Source organism: Parasteatoda tepidariorum, chromosome 7 (genome assembly GCF_982258835.1).
Source record: "Parasteatoda tepidariorum strain Cologne lab strain chromosome 7, Ptep-v5.0, whole genome shotgun sequence".
Lineage (NCBI taxonomy): Eukaryota > Metazoa > Arthropoda > Arachnida > Araneae > Theridiidae > Parasteatoda > Parasteatoda tepidariorum.
In genome coordinates this window covers 9,140,745-9,160,283 of record NC_141761.1, presented here as the reverse complement: position 1 = coordinate 9,160,283, position 19,539 = coordinate 9,140,745, and the positions used below count along the sequence as shown (strand labels likewise).

Sequence of the window (19,539 nt, the reverse complement as noted above, 5' to 3'; positions counted from 1 at the left end):
ACCTACATTTTTATATAAAATATAATATTTGATTTTTCTAAAAGGGAAAATTTTGTTGTAGACTGGTCGTGAACATGCTTTTTTGCAAGCTGAAGACAGATTATAGATCAGTGCTGGCGCTGATATTATACATAATAAACCAGTATCACATGATTGCAAGTTAGAACAAGAATCTGTTGGAATCTCTCCTGAGCAGATGCTGGCTGGTAATAAGCAATGGATAATCATTCCTGTAAGTATATATTTATTGTAATAACAATGCAATGTGTTATGTTATGTGATATGTCTATTTTTGCCCAATGGGGGATGCAATACTTTGAATGTAGCTGAATTATTACACAGCTAAAACTTTTCTTGGTTACCGTATTTTTCGTCACAAGCTCCGCACATCGATAAAAAGGAAATTTTTTTAAAAAAAGTTATAGTAAGCGCCGCAATGGCGCTAAACCGCGCATATCAGCATCCTTTTAGAAGAGACCTTTAAATTACCATTTAGAATATCTGTTTAATAAAAAATTTAATTTTTTTATGCATTTCATAAAGTAAAGTTTTAATTTCTAAATTATAATAAAAAATTTCTTTTTCAGCAAAAAAAAAAAAAAAAAAAAAAAAAGTTTTCTCGTTCAGCAAAAGAAAAAGAAAACAACAAAACGATATAAAATAAAGTTGTTCTTACCAGTTGGCACTGCGCAAAAAGCAGAAGAACAGCAAAAAAATATTTATATGTTCAGTAGCTGAATTAACGCTGAACTGATTAAAATCCGTAAAACAATGTAATAGGAAAAATACAATAAAAATTTATTAAAAGAAAGATTTTAAAATAAAAAGATTTTAAAATTTATTGCCGTTAACAATTTGAGGAAAAACTAATATATAATAACGAAACAGCTAATAATAACGAAATAACTAATAATAACAAGAATAAGAAATAACTAAGCAGGCCCCAAAATAATTTTGATGGAATGAGCGAAGGTGAAATAAGTTTCACTTTCACAATCTTTGGGGGTGGAATTTTAGTGGGTAGAATGCCCTCTCCTTCAATGGAAATAACCTAATGAGACTCTAGAAAGAGAAGAAAATGTTTAAAAGAGGGGGGACTCCACCTCCTCCACGTGTCATTTCTACTGGAGCTGTTTAGGAGGAATCAATCAGTTATATAAAAGTTATAAATGTTGTCTACAAAGAATGTTTAAAATAAAGAATTTTATGACAAATTTTATTTCTTTTAAAAAATAGTCAAAAAGAAAGTATGGAAAGTTATTTCATAATCTTGCATCGAATTTAAAAACAAAATTTCACTGAATTTTAACTAAGTTTTTCTTATAAAATCTTTTAATTAAATATCCATAAAATAATTTCAAATATTCAATATGCATTTTTAAATTTAAAAAAAAATAGAATGCTTTTATTATCCTGGGAGAATATATAAATTTTTTTTATAATTTAGCGATCCTATTTATTTTTTATTTTTTAATGCTATTAATATATTACGTAAAGTTTTGGTTTACGGTTTCTCCCCTGCCCCAATTAAAGGAATTTTTGCGTACTTTGTAAATATTATTTGAACTAACCATCTTACCCCCAAAACGATCTTGCTGCAAAAACGATCATATCACTATTTCCCGTTCAAGTATTCACATAATATTTATGCATTCTGTCTGTATTTATATTTTTCCTTGTAGATGGCAGCACTACAACTTGTTTTTCTGCCTTCCTTACCATAAATAGTAAACAAATCTTTTTCACCTCAATAATTGTAAAACATAATTTTACATGCACTTCTCTTTTAGCTTACTATGAAAAATGTGTAAGCTAAGCACAAAAATTTTGTTTGGGGGGGGGGGAGGCAGGATAAAAATTTGTTTGTAAGAACTGGAGTTAATATTTTTTTAAAGCATATGTTTGTTGACTTCAAAATCAATACTTTAAAGAAAAAGAATTATAAATTGAGGGCCTTATTTCTTTCATCTATTTAATTAGCATCGGTTTTTAATAATATCATTATTTTTTTATAATATTATATTTTATTGTGAATAAGTATTACATATTTTTTTGGATGTTTTATTTAACAAATTTTTGTTTATTGACAAATTTCATTGTCATTGACAAATTTTTATATATTTTTTATTTTATTTGTATGTTATTAATGTAATTTCTGAATGAATTTTATTTTCTATTTAGATATTAAGTCTTCTGTTGAGGATTTTAGTCAAACAAATGTTAGATCATTTGGTCAATTACTCGTTAATATTCAAAGCTTTCAACTCATTGTAGGTGCAAATGGTAAGTTTTATTCCCTACTGATTTTTCACCTTTAAATGTTAAACAAAAAAAAAAGAAAGAAAATATATAAAAAGGAAAGGAATTATCCCAATTATTTTGTGTATTCATTTAAAGAATCAAATATTTTATTTTTATTCCTTGATCTTTTTACAGAGATTGTAGAAGCAGAGAGGAGGCTTTAGCCCCTTCTAAAATGGCAATTTTTCACTTAACATTCGATTAATTTATTTCACAATTAAAAAAAAAGAAATTTTTTTTTGTGTCAGAATTTTTAAAAAAATGTTTCTATTTCAAGTGATCTTTTACATTTGCTTGGTGAAAACTGTTAACCAAATAATCCCTTACTCGTAACGCAAAAGAAATATCCGTCCTTATTCCTGGCTAATGTGAAAATTCTTCATTTCATATGTCACAGTGAATAGAATAAAAATAAATACAGTAAAAATATATATTAATTATAGGATATCTTTTATATTCATTTTATGATTCATTATATTACAAAATTTTTGATTTTGCATGATCTGATGATTATTAATTTTCACATATTAACTAAAGTGTATTATTATTGACTGTGACAATTAAATTTAAAATGAAAGATTATATATGATGCTTTAAAGTGCATATATAAAGCTATTGTTATTCTCCTATTGTGGTCTATTTTTTTTAATGAAATATCTTATTTGGCATGTCTCTTTTTATTCCTTTTTATGTTAATAACAGCAATCATTAAGTTCATGTTTTTTTTTAAATTCAATGCTTCATTTTGTAGGGATTATTTATTCAGATTAAGCTTAAAGAGACTTAAAAAATTAGAGGAAGCTCATTGGTCTGCAAAGTCTGAGGATGTTCTTATGTGCAAACTAAAAGGAAAAAGTGAGGTCTGTATATTAAATGATTATTAGCATTATTGTAAATGTTATTACTTTACATTATAGTTAATTTATAGGATAGAATGGTTCTATTTAATTTTCAGGATTTGATCTTCATTATTTATATTATCATCATTAATTTACAAGGCAAAATTTTTTTAATATTGTTATGCTATTTTTATTAACTTTGTATTTTCTTGTAAGTTTTTTTGTATTTGTTTTAAAAGTTAAACTATTTTCTGTGAAACTTTTAGAGAAAATCCATTTATGTTAGAATATGTTTAGAATTAATACTTTCTTTTGTACTAGATTTATTCCTTTTTATTTATTTTTGATTGACTTAAAGATTTCCCATAGGTAATTTTTGAACACATGCTGAATTACGATACATCACTATATCGTGATGTCTAATTGACGATGTATCACGACTTAAAATTTCTGACATCACCCAGTCCTAATAATAATATTTGACAATTAAGCTATAATTTTAGTTATTTAGCTACTATTTTTGATAAATTTTTGTTCCTGTTCAGGAAACTAATTTCATAGTTTAGGGCAACTATTTTCATGCTTGAGGATACTAAAAGCAACTATTTTTGTTCATTTTTTACTGTGGCAACCCTGTAAGGGTTCTTTTTAGGAAAAGGGAGATAAAAAAGAAAAAATGATACCCTCCACCCATGTTATTAATTAAGTGTTAAAATAAGTTTATTGCAATTAGTGCTCCCATGTTTAGCATATGCCCTTTACGAAGTAATATTAAGCTATAAAGTTACCAGTTTGGTGCTGTGTGTTTTTTTGCTTCATTTTCAAATGCATTTTAAGTTATGTCATTTTTCCAAATACATATTTTGTGCATTGTCTATATTTTTAAATGTGCATATCAAGCTAAGTTCATTTTCTTGAATCTGCTTTTTGAACTATTTCCAAGAAAAAAAAATTACCTATACTAATGCCTAACCCAAATTTGCAATTTGTCTTAAAACTGGCTCGTATAAGCACGTTTAAAAGACTCAAGGGGGAAACAGATTTTAATTGTTCATGTGGTGCCTTAATTATCTGGTTGAATAAAAGTAAAACAGTTTTTGTTCTACCAGATTTTTTTTTATTAAATCATACCTCATTCTTGGTTTGTATAATATTAAGTTATGGCCAAAACTTGACCACTATTTTTGCTCAGGGTTCTACATGAAAACCTTTGTAATGAATGCAGGTACTTAATTTTGTAAATTAAAATAAAGACTTAAAACCAATTTACTTATTTATTTTTCTTATAACTAATTTTTTAAAAATTACATTTGTTCATAACTGAGCAACTGGTGGCCACAGAATAGTAAATGTTAAGAAATTTAACTAATAATCTAACACCCAAAAGTTAGGGGGAAATGGAGGAATTTGAATTTAATGCACCTTAAATCTGATATTTTTTATTTTCCAAACAAAATATAAATAAATAAGAAAATAAAATAAATAAAAATTGGTGTTGTAATAATTTTTACATAAAATTTTTTTTTCTTTCATCTTTAAAGGGCTAGTATAAGTGTTTTGTAATAGAGTATACTCTTGATAACAAAGTTGAAGGAACTCTAAAAAATTTCTAGACAACAAGTTCAGAACCAAATGTGTTCTAAAACGTAAAAAAAAATTCTTTAATATTATTCTAAAATGTGGAGTCATGGAACATTAGAATAAGTACTGAAAGAGATATTAGTACGATAGTTGACAGTAAATATAAATGCAGCAATTATAATTTTATACTTAAAAGTAACACAACTATAATTATGCATTTGGTATATAAATTTTTTTTAACAATAAACTTATATTAATAGTTTAGGGGGAAACTAACATCGTTTTTGAAATTGCTCATTAATTAATTTTTCTCTTTGAAAAATAGCTGCCAAGTCATTGCTTTCCATGTTCTCACAGAATTTAATGAAATATTTTAATATGTGGGCAGCATTTTTTCTTGGGACGCAGTAATGTTGACTTGTACACAGTGATTTTTCCGAAAAAATTACTTTTTTACTTCGAAAAGTATTTGACATAACAAGGTTTTGACAAAAAAAAACTCTTCGACATAGGAACTGAAATTGTAAATAAGAAATTGAATTTGTATTTGCAATTGAAATTGTAAATGTGTAAATGAATTTGTATTTGTAATTGAAATTGTAAATATGTTGAATTATAGATATGTGAGGCTAAGGGGCAAAGTACTTGTTTGACATACCAAAGTTTTTAAAATAGCGAGAATATACTGTACTTTATGATTAAGAAAAAGGCAGAACTAAAATATATGATCTATTTCAAAAAATTTTCTTTGTTTAAAAATTGATTAATTTGTAACGAATGATTAAAAATCAATATCCTTGTTCCTAACTTGTCAATTTAATTGCTCTTTACAGAACCAAACTTTGTTGCATCATATGAAATTGAAGATATTACACTTATTATTTCTTCCGGGAAGCAGCTGTTGAGTACATAAACTGTGGAAAAGTGAGGCACTTACATCATTGTTTTTTGATTATTTTTTTTTCTCATTTTCTGTTTTCTTATTGAAATTTTATAATTACAGGCTATTTATTCAAGAGTTGCCAGAATTTGTAAGAATGGTCCCAGGAGGAGATTTTCTTTTGAAAGGAAAATTTACCACTTTTCTGAAAGCTCGGATGAACTGTTCAGTTCTGGGAAATTATCCCTTTCCATTTAACTAACTTCAAAGTGTTCATTTTATTGAAAAGAAAGAAATATTCTATGCAACATTTACCACTTCCGTGTAAGTATCTGCAGTACCATTATTTTTCATTACATATGAATTTTTTAAAAATTTTGTTTTGTTTTTGAATTAATTATTGACTTAAATTAAGGCATTTTTTAAATTGCTTAGTAGAAAACTGTGAGAAAGTTGAGTAATTTTAAAAAAAGAAAAACCTAATTTAATATTCCCCAAATTTTTGGCTCTGTTCAAATTAGCACAGTTAACAGTGTGTATAAGAATATTACTTTTTCTCTTTACACAAGTTAACTTTTTGTTCAGAAAATTGTAGTTTGTTGCATGGTGAGCTACAGAATCTTTACCAATGTAAATTCTTTGAGTAATCTTTGAAAATCAATTTACTATGCACTGATCACAAGAATAATCTATAAGAAATTGATGCATTAATTTCCAATGCAAATTTTCTGCTTCTTTGTCAAAATTAGCTCAGTCAACAATTTGTATAGAAATATTGATTTTTCTCTATACACAACAAGTTAACTTTTTATTCAGAAAATTGCAGAGTGTTGCATGGTAAGCTATGCATTTATGAAATCTTTCTAAAGAAAGTAAACTCTTTGGAGTCACAAATTAATATCTGAGCTATTAAAAAAAGCCAAATAAATATTTAATGAATCACTGTTAAAATAGGGTTGATTTCAAAACATCAAAAGCAGTTTCTTCTCTATAACAGAAGTAAAGGTAATTGTTTTAAACATTTTGAATTATATTAAGCAATCAAACTGACTTTGTTTTTTCATGCCTCCTTCCTCTATAGTGATTTGTCAGGGTTTGATAGCAGCTTTTGTTCTTTAATTTCTGAAATAGTAATGTAACCTGGTCTAAAACGTAGCCAAAATTATATTTTATCTTTTTTTTTTGTAATTTTGACCAAATTTTTGTCCAGAGTTCTAAAAAAGTATATTAAAGGAGGCTATCTGTAGTTTTCAAGTCACCTGTTATTCAGTGCCGCATTACTGAAATTTTTTTAAAAAAACATTGTTTGATTATTCCTTTTATGTTAGTACCATGTCTGTTTGGGATTATTAATGTGTATAATCTTTTAAATTTTTAGCACTAATAGATTTTGATTATTCGATGGACACATTTAAATGTAGTATTCCATTACCAGTTACTATACGTAGGGAAAAAATTTAATGAATGTATTGATTTTACTCCTTTGTTTCGCAGAAAAATATTTTTGCCTTATTTATTGTGACAATTTTATATCTTTAACATAGTTTTTGCAAACTATTTGAAGTAATCAAAATTTCATGTGCTGTCAAATATTATAATGTCAAATATTAATAAGAACTAAAACATCTATCACAATAAATGAAATACAATTCTGATTGTTAAAATCAAAATAAGAAAAAAGCAGAGATTTAACACAACTGTTTTTTTTTTCAATGTAGTGATTGCAAATTACTTTCCAGATTTAGTCATTTGCTACTTTTAGGAGAAAAATTTTGCTTAAGGATCCAATTTACACTCATGTTTCTTTTTTTTTAAAGGTTGAATACTAAAATAAAAATTTGTAAAGGAAATAGTTTAAAATAATAATTTGTTTTGTATGAATTCTTTTTTCTCTCAACTTTTTATTCCTTCCTTTAAAGGGAATGAAAAATTAAAAAAAAACTAAGTAAAGTACATGACTGACACTCTCATTGTGCCCGTTGATGGACTTCCATAAGATTTGCTTCAATCTGATTCTCAAAAGTAATTGCAAAAAACTATTTTTTTTTCAAAAAGTAGTGCGCAACACTATGAACTTTGGAAAAAAAATTAGTGGCTGCAGTAGTTTTATTAATGTTTGTTCTGTAGTTAATAAAATTCATTTTTTGTTTTGGGAATGCTTTATAAATTGTAGACTTATTCTATTGTTTTGTTTGAAGGTGAAGAAAATTCTGGATAGGCCTAGATGTCAACAGCTACAAGAGAATGATCATTTATGTGCAAGAAATGGTCGAGATGTAAGAGTACTACCTCATGCAGATGTTGTCCAAAGATTGCCCCGGAATCGAATCTGCAGAAATCATTGCGGAAAGAAGAGGTTTCTTCTTCAAGGAGTAAAGGAAGAACTAAAGTGAGTTTGTAATTTTGTTAGAATGATGCGCTTCGTGTTTAGATATTGTTTTAGAGTAATTTAACTAATTGCAGTTCCATTACATCTTAACTATTTCCAATCATGCCTTTTTTTATACATATATAAAATTGCCTCAAATGTTTTCTAATTTGATTGCATTTCTGAAAACTTGCCTTTAAAAATTATTATTTTGCAAAATTGGGTTATTGATAATTTCAGCTAATTTTGTATTTTTGATAAATTATTTTTAGCTACATTAATTATACAGAGGTGCCAGCTATTATGTTATATCTCTAATTATAGCGATTTTATTGTCAAGATTATGGCTGAGTATGGATTTTGAGAGTTTCTGTAATCTGCTTAAAATAAAATTTTCTCCCATAACTTCAAAGAGTTGTAAAATTTTGTTGTTTGAAACTGATTAATTATAATTTTTTTTCTACTCCTCAAACAATAAAGGAAAAACAATAGAATGAAACAAGGAACAAAAAGAAAGCAAAGAAATATCATCTTTTCTTCTTCCAACATGCTGTTCTTAAACTTAATCTTCTGTTCTTATAGAAAAACAAAGGAACATAAACTCAAATGTGAAGTGTTGTGAATAAAAATTTTTGTAGTGCAAATGTAGGGTGATAAAAACACAATAATGAGTAATTCTAATCCAACTAAAAACTAAAACATTGATTCCAAGTAATCAATTTAATTTTATCCTTTCATAATGTTGTGGAAAGTTTTAGCGTTGCATAATTTTTAATTTAATACTTCTATCCAATTGTTTTTTTTAATCTAATAATAAATGCCTGCATAATTTTATTAATGTTATGTACCTATATTATTGTACTTGTGTTTTCTGATAGAATGTTGGCACTTCTGTTTATATATTTGTATTCTACTTATACTTCTAAGTGATTCCTAATTACTTGAAAGGGCTTCAAACTATAAATCTAGTGAAAATAGTGAATTCCAACAACTCGAGTATGCTGATCAACCAATGCTTTGTCATTATGTATAAAAATCGTTTTCCCTTAAAATTCTTATTTGTAAAATATGCCTTTTTTTCATGCATTTAGCATATTTTTTAATTTGAGCTTTAATATTTCATCATAGTAATGGAGTGAAGGGACTTTTTGTACATTAATATCTATTTTCTTATTTGACTAACAATGCTACGCTTTTATTTAATGCTTTATTATTTTGTTTTTGGCCACATGCCAATGAAGAACCCAATATGTTTAACTATGATTCATTGACAGCCATTTAGTAATTCATATTCTCGTCTGAGTAAGTTTTCTGTTCTAATTCACACATTTGGTTATTGTTTGAAATTACGTATTAAGAGTTTTTATGGTGAGCAAAAAAGATGCAAAATAAAATTATCTTTAAATGTTTAGCTCCTCAACAGCTTTACTTACTTTAGACAAACAAATGTCTCCTGTCATCCTAGTTATTAATATTTTTTTTTCAAAGTTAATATTGTCAATTTTTTTTTCTTTTAATGTATTTTCATTAGTGTTTTTGTTAGCGACAATATAGCCAATTTCAGCTTTCGTGTCATCCAATCCTAAATTATATTATTCAAAGAAAATTAGAAAAGAGATCGTATCTATAAAGATAAAAAATAAATTATAATTGAGCCTGTACTTAAATTTTGTTTAAATGGTAGGAAATAGTGCAAAAATATTTATTTAGTTTAAAACTGTAAATTAGAAGAGAGAAAAAAATTTTATTTATAAAAATGTGTGTTATAACTGCTTCCACAATTCAAAGGAGAAACTGGAATTTTATTTTGATTCTATAGAGCTGGGAAAGTTTTTATAAAAACCTGTAAAATTCTTATAAAAACCTGTAAAATTAATTACCTGGAAAATAATCACTCTCAAATTTGTCAGTAACAGTGATCAGTTATTGAGATTCATGTTGAATAATTCTATGACAATTATTTGTAGCAAAAATTTTACATTTTTGTGAAACTTCTGTGCTTTCCTCCTTATTCAGTTTTTTGTTCACAAAATCTAATATATGACTTAAAAACTGAAAGTTTTTTGATGAAAAATTGCATGTTATAGATAAAATATGGTCTTCATTTTCATTGAAGTTGTCTCGATATACGTGGAAATGTCAGGGAATTTTTTTCTATCTAAAATTGACTGGGAACTCTGCAATGGTTAAAGTTTCACTTTCAAGAATTATCTTTTATTAAAATGAGCATAATATAACTAATTTGGGTTCCAAGTTATTTCACAGTACTAGATTGTAAGTTACGTCAAGTTAGAGAGTTGGTTGTAATATTTTTTTTCTCTCCAGAAGTTATGTGTTTTCTTTAGATTTAGAGGACAGTAGTAATTTATTATTAAAATGAATATATTTCAACTTGATGAGTTAAATATAAATAACTTATGAAAAAAGTAACTTATTTTGTGGCTGTGTTATGTCGTGCATAACACTTTAATTTATTTTTATATAAATTGCTTTAATTGTGACTTTTTTGCTAACCGCAATCCGGAAATCCAAAGTCCAGAAGTATCAAGAAATCATCGATCACATTTATATATAAAAACGCTTGAATATTTTATTTAAAAATATTAGAACTAGAATTTATACTTAGCATCTCTTTCACTTGTAAATATTTTTTTCTGGTTGAATAATAAATGTGATTAGAGATAAAAGTAAACTTACACATAATTATTCATTTAAATTATGCTGCATATAATTCATTTAGAATATCATGTTTTGAAAATTTCAATAATTTAAATTTATAGAGATATTTATTTTTTGAATGATTTTACTCAAGAAATTTTCAGGATAGTTTGAGTTGGGCCCACAATCTCCCCTGGTTATACAAATTTTATTTATAATACTAAATTTTATATAGTATCTTTAAAAACTTATAGTTTTTCACTAGGGTTCTTGAAAAATAATTCAAAAAAGTAGCTAAGGGATCTTAAACTGCTCTACATGCTCTTAAAGTGTAAGATAATTTATTAATCCGATTGAAAACCATTGACTTATAACTATTAAAATTGCCAATTCTAAGGTTTAAATGTTTTCTAAGTTATAAATATTTGAATTGAAGAATTTTATTATTCACTAATTTGAGCCTAAACCATTGTTTCAACTCTTTATTTCATGAATAAAATGTTCTGGTGCTAAAGTGCATTAATCGTTATTTTTATTCAAAACAATCTTTTTATTTGCTTAAAAATATTTCTTTGATGTTTAATCTCTTAACTTAAAAAAATATTTTTTTCTGTAGGTAAAATATTTATGGAACTGCACTTTATATTGTATAATTTATCAGCGATTGAGAAATCCTTCGCCTGTGTTTTTAAGTACCACTAATGAAGCTCAAACATCAGTTCTGAAACACCACCAGGTAATTATAGAACGATTTTAATACTTTTAAAAAAATGTTTCCTTCTTAAGAGTGCAAAATAATTCTCTCCAAATAGAATTTTTCCAAAATAGAATTTTCTTTTCTTTTCAATTTCTTAGATTTTTATTTTATGAGCAGGTGCTTATTATTTTTCAAATGAAAATGCTTATATTTTAGAATCAAAAAGATGAATTTTGTAACAGTTTGAAAAGTTACTTGCTATGATAATTTTACAGTTGATTCTTCTAAATAATTTCTAAATCATTCATTTTAAATTGGGTTTAGTTGTTTAATTACTTTTCTCATTTGTTTAATTATTTCTATTTTTCTCATTTGGTATAAGCATTTAGATTTTAGATTCAATCAGGTTTATTTCATTTCTCCCTATTTTAGGTTTTTATTTGAATAGCATTTTCTTTTTTTTTCATTATGAGATTTAAATCCTCTAATGAAGGATGCTAAAAAAACAGCACAAACATTTTTTGATATGACTTAATAATAGATTAGCAAACCTGTGCGTGGTTTAATGCAGACTCTAGACTAGCCATGAACTGAAGAGCCTAGAATGGGCCATACACTGAAATCTATGGGATTGAGGTCTGGCAAGTAGGGTGGCCATTCTTCAGAAATGCAATCATGCATCTTGCACCACTCTTTTGTCTTTTTAACCTTCTGAGCTAATGTGGAGTCTTGTTGAAGCATCCAGTTTACAACACAGAAGTCTTTTTCTGCCTACAAGAGAACAATAGTTTTTAGAATGTCTCACTTGTACACTTTTTGATTTATTTTAACACCTTCATTGACAAAAATCAGAGGTGTTATTCCGCTTTCACAAATTCCGCCCCAGACCATGACTAACTTTGTGATGATCAATAATTTCTAGTATTGATTGGAGGGTAAACTGACTATAGTTCTAGAAGTTAAAACTTTGTTTAATGATAAATCATTTGTGAAGTTTTTCCAAGTATTGATTTGCGACCCATATCTGAAAATTTAAATAACTGTTTGTGCATCGCTTCAAAAATACACCACTTTGAAGGTGGAATTCATTTACTAGTTTAAAAGTCCATTCTTGTTATTATTTGTTAATTTGTTTTTCTTTAATGAAATTGCATAAAAAATTGCTCGCCTTGTTCTTTTTCCTCCATCGTATACTGTGAATGAATTGCTTTTTTTTCTATTTTGTTTAGTCTGTTTTGCATCTAAAATAGGCCATAATTTATTGTTCTTAAATAAGGAATGACTTACATGAACATGGAAGTGACGCTAACTCCATAGTTTAATGTGTGGAGCCAGACCACATTTCAACTAGGCCTTAATTTAGCTTATTTAAATAACTGTTGTATTTTATTATTTATTTCTTTAATATTTAATTTCTTATAAACATTTTATACACATTTCATTTTTTTGAAAAGGTGAACTTTATTTTCAATTAAAATGTATATTATGAGGTATATTTATGATGAACATAAACCTGATAAAATATTAAATTTTAACATTAATAAGCTATAACTGTTCCTATTATGAATGACGCATGTCATGCTAAATTTTTATTTCAACTTTTGATGTTTTACACTGTGATTTTTTTGTGTTAGTAAACAACCACTCATTTATATAGTTAATGTATGTTCTGTTTTTTTTTTATAGAGAATGTCTGGCTGCTATGGATCCTTATTGTGGCTGGAATGAATACAAATTGACATGTTCTGCCAATCACAGTGGTAATCCTCCTGTCAATTTTTGGCATCAAGAAAGAACTGCTTGCCCAAATAAAAACATGCCAGGTATGCATTTTTTAATTTAATATTCTGAGTGCTTTATCTCGACATCTATTTATGATAAAGTTTCTTAATAACATGGAACATGAAAAACTCCTGTACTGATATGATAAATAAGTTGGTTAAAGTGAGTAATTTCTGAGAATTTATCATTTTAACTATTTATAATTAAAAATTCATTATTAATATTTGTTGTCTATTTATTACCAAAGTTCATCCAAAATCATTAATAATGACTTGTTAATGCCATAGTTCATTTTTATTCATTAAAATGCATTTCATTGATTTTAGTTACTGAGTAAGGATTTAAAACATTAATGAACCTAATATATTCTTAATATATATAAAATATATTATAACAGTAGTAGCTTCAAAAATATCTTTAGTTCCATAGTATTAATATTTTATTGATAGACAAAATATTGAAAAAAAAATTCTCCAAAATATTAATGACTTGAATAGATAAAAAATCCATTTAATTCTCCTGAGTTTTTACTACCATTAAATTATTTTAACTCCAGAGCATCTTTAAGTTACTGATAAGCCAAACTCACTTTGTCATAAAAAGACCTGCATCAGTTTATAAGAATTAGGTGAAATCTTTAAAAATAAATGTAGAATTAATAAAAACCAACACATTTAATTGAACGAATAAAATGATAGTTAAAAATATAAATTCTGATTACGTATTAGGACTTAAACTGAGAAGCAATGTAGTTTCTCAGTTTGCTTCTTAAGCATGAGGATCTATACAACAACACTACAAGATGCGTCGATCGGACTGCGAAGGGAACTTGCATCCGAAAGGTTCTGGGTTTGAATTCTGGGCGCCAGGCATGGATGTTCTTTCATTCTCTGTGCTATCTGTCTTTACTGTGGGAGGGCTCACCTAATAGGGTCCCCTGAAAGAGTGACTTACAAATCAGGGTTGGCTTTTTGTCAACTGGTTTTTGCCATGCCAGTGGCAGAAACTAGTTATAACTAACCGGTAAAAAGCGGCAAAAACAAAATAAACGTCTATATTAGTTCTAGTAATTGCTTAATGACATTTTGTTTAAGTGAACTGAAAAATGTAACTCCATGTAATTGAAACAAACTTTTTAATTCTTTGTTTGTAAATATATATTATTTTGTTTAGATTAAATATAAAGAGTGCAGTATTTCAAATGTTTATATAAAGTAAAGAATAAAGTAATGTAATTATAAATATAAATACTAGATTTTAGTTTATTATATCAAACTCTGAAATTCAGTAATTATTATCATTTAACTCTTAACATAACTGAATAGAGCTATTTTCAATTTTTTTTTTTCATTTCAAGACATAATTTGCATGGCAACAATCCAATTATTATAACAGTAACAGTTTCATTCTTTGCTGTATGTAAGAGGCTCGCCAATATTAAACCAGATTTTGTACTTTATGTCATAGCTTTGCAAAACAAATCGGTCCCATCTCCTAAAACTTATTTTTCCAGTCAAGTTTTGACAACTACCCCAACTGCTACATGGTGGTCCAGTTTTAAAAAAATATGCAATAGATGAAAGTTTCACAAATCTTGCTTGTTCCTTGATGGCAATGCCTGCTAGTTCTGCTGGAATTGAGAGAATCTTCTCAAATTTCTTGTTCGTGCATAGCAAAATGAGAAATTGGTTAGGTTTAGAAACTGCATCAAAACCTGTCTTTTGTTATAGATTACTGCAAAGTGCAAACAATGTAATGTTTAATTTTGAATGGTGATAATTTTGTAAATAAATTGTACTTTCTTTAACATTTAATTGTTTTTTTCTATGAATTATCCATTGTATGTCAATCTCAGTACTAACTTTTAAGTCTTTTTCTGAATTTCTGCCAGTTTCTGCCACAAATGTGACCGAAAAGGGTTTCTGCCATGCCAGTTTTAAGCGGTTTCTACCAGTGGTTTTAACCACCTCGGCAGAAACTTGCCAGCCTTGTAACAAATCTGCCCTGTAAATGCCTGAATTGCAAAATGTTAACACAGGTGGGAAATTAATAAAAAACATTATTAGCTGCATTGAATGTCCTGTCACCCTAAAAGCTATAACAACTGAAAAATTATTAAATTTGCCATCTAGTGATGTTTAATGCCATAGAGTGTCGGAGATCACTACAAGTTTCTGCTTATTATTTATTGTTAATATGTGTGCATTTAGTAAGTGTATGTTTTATTATAGTTGATGGTGCATGGAGTGGTTGGCTCAAGTTGGGGAGACTCAGGTTATGGTTGGAGAGGCTGTTTTTGATAGTACTTGTCAGTGCCAACAACGTCAGTGCAATAGTCGAGCTCATGGTAAAGGTTGCGGAGATTTCCAAGGGATTTCGCTTCATTTTACCAACTGCAGTAGTATGATTTTTAATACTTTGTATGTGGATGTACATTTTAATTTTTTGTTTATTAATACTTAACTACACGTAGCAGAAAGTTGCAATGGTAATTTGCATTTAGCATTCTTATGAAACATAAACTACATTTCCTAAATGTAAACTCGACATTTTGTTTAAACAGTAATTCCATTTTGTAATTTACAAAAGCCAATATTTGTTTTAACAAAATTTTAAAAACTTGGTGATTTTTTTTTAAATTTCTAGATTTAGCACCCTGAGTAGTTAACAAATAAGATATTTTAAGATGTTAATATTAAAGTAAAAAAATATATTTTCTTTATATAATTGTCTCCATCTGAAATTGTCACAACATTTATGTCATAAGCTGCTGATTTTTCAAAAATCGCTAATTTGTATTGAGCAAAAATGTTACAAGTCCGTTCCTTTTTTAAAAAAAAATATTTGAACGTAAAGCAAATTGAAAATATATTTCTGTCAGCTCTTTTTGTCAGTAAGAAATTTATCTTACTGCATTCATTTAATTGAATCTAAATAAAGAAATACTAACTTATAGAATTAAAAAAAATAATAATGAATCTAGAAAGTTTATTTATGAAAGCTTTCAAATTATGACTTTATTTTAGTAAAAAGATATAAATGAATATCAAATTTGTAGGAGTAAATAATCTTTGAACACAGGATTGCCACTCCACAGGAAGAAAAAACCTGGAATATGCAGGGAATTTTAAAATCACCTGAAATAACAGGGAATTTTAGGTTTTTCTTTACAAACTGAGAAAATACGGGGAAATTTATTTCTTATTTTCGTTTTTTTAAAAATGGTGACCACTCAAAGTGCAATAAATGAGTTTTTTTAAAAATGATATTTCAGCTAAACTAAACTATTTCATTTACTGTAGCATTATTTGTTTTAAGTATGTTCAGCTGTTTTCCTTAAATTTTTTCAGCAATTAAAAATACTATAACTAGACTAATATTAGGTCACTCAATAGCCTAGTGATTGTGTGATTCCTCCTAATATATTGTGTACACGGAAAACACATAGAATCTTTTTTCCAGGTTTGAGTCCTGATAGACTGATTAAATATGCATGCGGAACAGTGCATTTAAGTAATGGGTGTAAGAATTTTTTTGTAGGAAATTCAAAAATAAGTAAATGAAATAAATAGGATGCAAACAGTTTCTTATAACTGGTTTTACTTTTTTGAAGTAGGGTGAACAGTCTTAGTTCATTCCTTTATGGATTTTTGTACTAGGAAACATAGTTTTATATTTATATTTGAGTACTTCTATTTAATCTGGAATAGCTATTAACTTTTAAAAAAACATTTGTTTTCTGATAACGCTATTGTTCAGTTTTTCAATTCACAGTCAATTTCCTTTAGGCAATAATTTATTTTATTCTGTATAAAGGTTTTCTAATTTATAGAATAAAATTGACATTATTTATTAAAAAATGGAAAAAAAGAGTAAATTTTGAGAGGTCATTTATTAATGTATTCACCTCGGGAATATTTTAAGAAAACATTTAACGTAAAAAGTAAATTAATATCAGATTTTTCTGAATTAGAAATCTAATATTTTAAAGCAGAAAACGACTAAATACACAAATGTAGCAGTGTGTTTAATCAGTGAATGTAAAAAATTTCTTTTTATCAAAAACTAAAATCTTGATTTAAAAAAAATTAATGCAGACTGTTGTTTACGACTACTTTTATTTAGTGTTTCACTTTTGGAATTTTATGTAAAAAAAGAAAGAAAAAAAAAACATGTTTCCAACATTGTTTCTTCTCACAAAAAATATTTGATTAAATAATGGAAGACTGTCAATTTACAAAACTGTTGTAATTTACAAAAGAATCTTCAAATGCTTGAATATTGTTGCTTAAAATAAAATTAAATTAAACAAGTTTTTGTAAATTTTGATATTAAATCTAATGATGAAGATAAAATTAAATGCATTTCGAATTTATATTTGACACTCAAATCTTATCATTTAGGCATGTTACTAAGCGAAAAATTGGACTTAAAAGGAGTATGAAATTGTAACCTTAATCTTTATTCATAACTTAATCACAATATAATAATCAAGTATCATAATAAACTTTCATAAATTACTTACATTTTAATTACTTAAATTAAACAATTAAAACTAGATCTTATAAGTCGTGGGCAGACTTTATTATTTTTTTGGGGAGGACCTGACATTGAATGAATGGCGCCTCTGGCGCGGCCGAAAGGCCCGTAAGTCGACTGAATCTAGACCTCTGGCGTGGCCTAAAAACCCGCAAGTCTGAATGAAAGGGCATGTATGTGTGTAGTGTGTGAATGAAGTGTGAATGTTACCCGGGGATTAAACTCCTTTTTTTTTAATTTATAATTAATCATAGCATTTATGTATCATAGTTAATTAACTTAATTAGTTTGCATTAATTAAAGAATATTATTTTTTAAGTCACATTAATTCAAATTAGATTCAAATGAATGTAAAATTCGCCTCATTAATTTAGATTTTTTTTTCGAGCTCTTTAAAAAACATTCTTGTTGGTAATTCACGTATTGAATTTGATTGCCTCATTATAAAAAATATTTTTTGACATCGAAATTAAATTTTTTCAGTGATTGAAATGTAAGTAAATTTATTGAGAGTTTATTGTAATTTAATTAAATTTATTGTAAATTTATATTTGAGTATTTCTATTTAATCTGGAATAGCTATTAACTTTTAAAAAACATTTTTTTTCGATTACGCTATTGTTCAGTTTTTCAATTCACAGTCAATTTCCTTTCGACAATAATTTATTTTATGCTGTATAAAGGTTTTCTAATTTATAGAATTAAATTGACATTATTTATTAAAAAATGGGGAAAAAGTACATTTTGAGAGGTTATTTATTAATGTATTCATCTCGTGAATATTTCAAGAAAAAATATAACGTAAGAAGTAAATTAATATCAGATTTTTCTGAATTAGAAATCTAATCTTTAAACATAAAGCCTAATTTTTACAAGCTCTTGCTAAAGAGAGAGGGGAAAAAATAATAAGTTGATTACGTAACACATTCATAATGATCCTTATGCTGAAAATTATAGATCCTGATTATTATTAAAAGCGATAAGACGAGGGGTTTAATAAAGCAGGATGCATCAACTCAATAAAATCTCTTGATCAAATATTGGCATTCACTATTTCTATCTTTTAATATAAATTTTTTTGCCTACACTACTGATTTATAATTGCATTTGGTTTTTTGATTCTAAATTTGCTTTACAAGTTACATGCTTTTTCTAGATGTGACTCATTCTTTTGGATTTAAAAAAAACTTTAATAAATGAAAATTTTTTTATTACTTTTGATATCCATTTAATATTTTTAAATTATTTCAGCCCCTCAAATTATTTTTTATTTCTAAGAAAGAAAAGATTTTTGAGTTTAACAATTCAGTTGCAGTTTTTTTTTTTCTTCCAGTTGCATCAATCTTTAAAAATGGTACCAGAAACTATGAAAAGGTTAAGTACTGCTATACTTTTTTCAAATTCATTCTAACATTCTAAGATATATTTTGTTTATTACCAGATGTTGAATTGTAATTGATTCAAAGTTTATCTAAAGTTTATTACATTTAAAGTTCTTTATATTTAAAGTTTATCTAAAGTTAATTCTAAGTAACTTTACATTTAAAGTTACTTATAAATTACTATATTTCAGTACACTTAATAGTCCTTTCAAAATCAATCTTGTAAATTATCACATTCATTTAGCTTGTTAAAACAATGCATTGCATTAGAAAGAAAAATGCACTGAGTGAAACAAAAAAAAGTTTCACTCAACAAAAAAAAAAAAGAAAAAAAATTACCCAATTTTTTTGTCATTATATAAATTTTTCCTTTTTTTTTTTAAAAAAAAAAAAATGTATTTGGAGGACTTTAGTCCTTTAAATAATGTATCTCTTTTTTCATTTTTGTTAAAAAAAAATTCTTAGACGGAATAAAACATCCGTATTGATGAATGTGATAATTTCTTAAAAAA

The 19,539-nt window shown here is 26.7% G+C and overlaps 1 long non-coding RNA gene across 1 annotated transcript; it reads left to right on the top strand.

The window, feature by feature from the left end:
* The first annotated feature begins 1,855 nt into the window (after positions 1 to 1,855).
* Positions 1,856 to 19,078, top strand: LOC147806811 (uncharacterized). Its single transcript, XR_015435267.1, has 8 exons — positions 1,856 to 2,283; positions 3,053 to 3,161; positions 5,555 to 5,645; positions 5,725 to 5,925; positions 7,800 to 7,990; positions 11,244 to 11,363; positions 13,011 to 13,147; positions 15,338 to 19,078. It is a non-coding gene; the product is annotated as an uncharacterized LOC147806811 (long non-coding RNA).
* Positions 19,079 to 19,539: the final 461 nt, after the last annotated feature.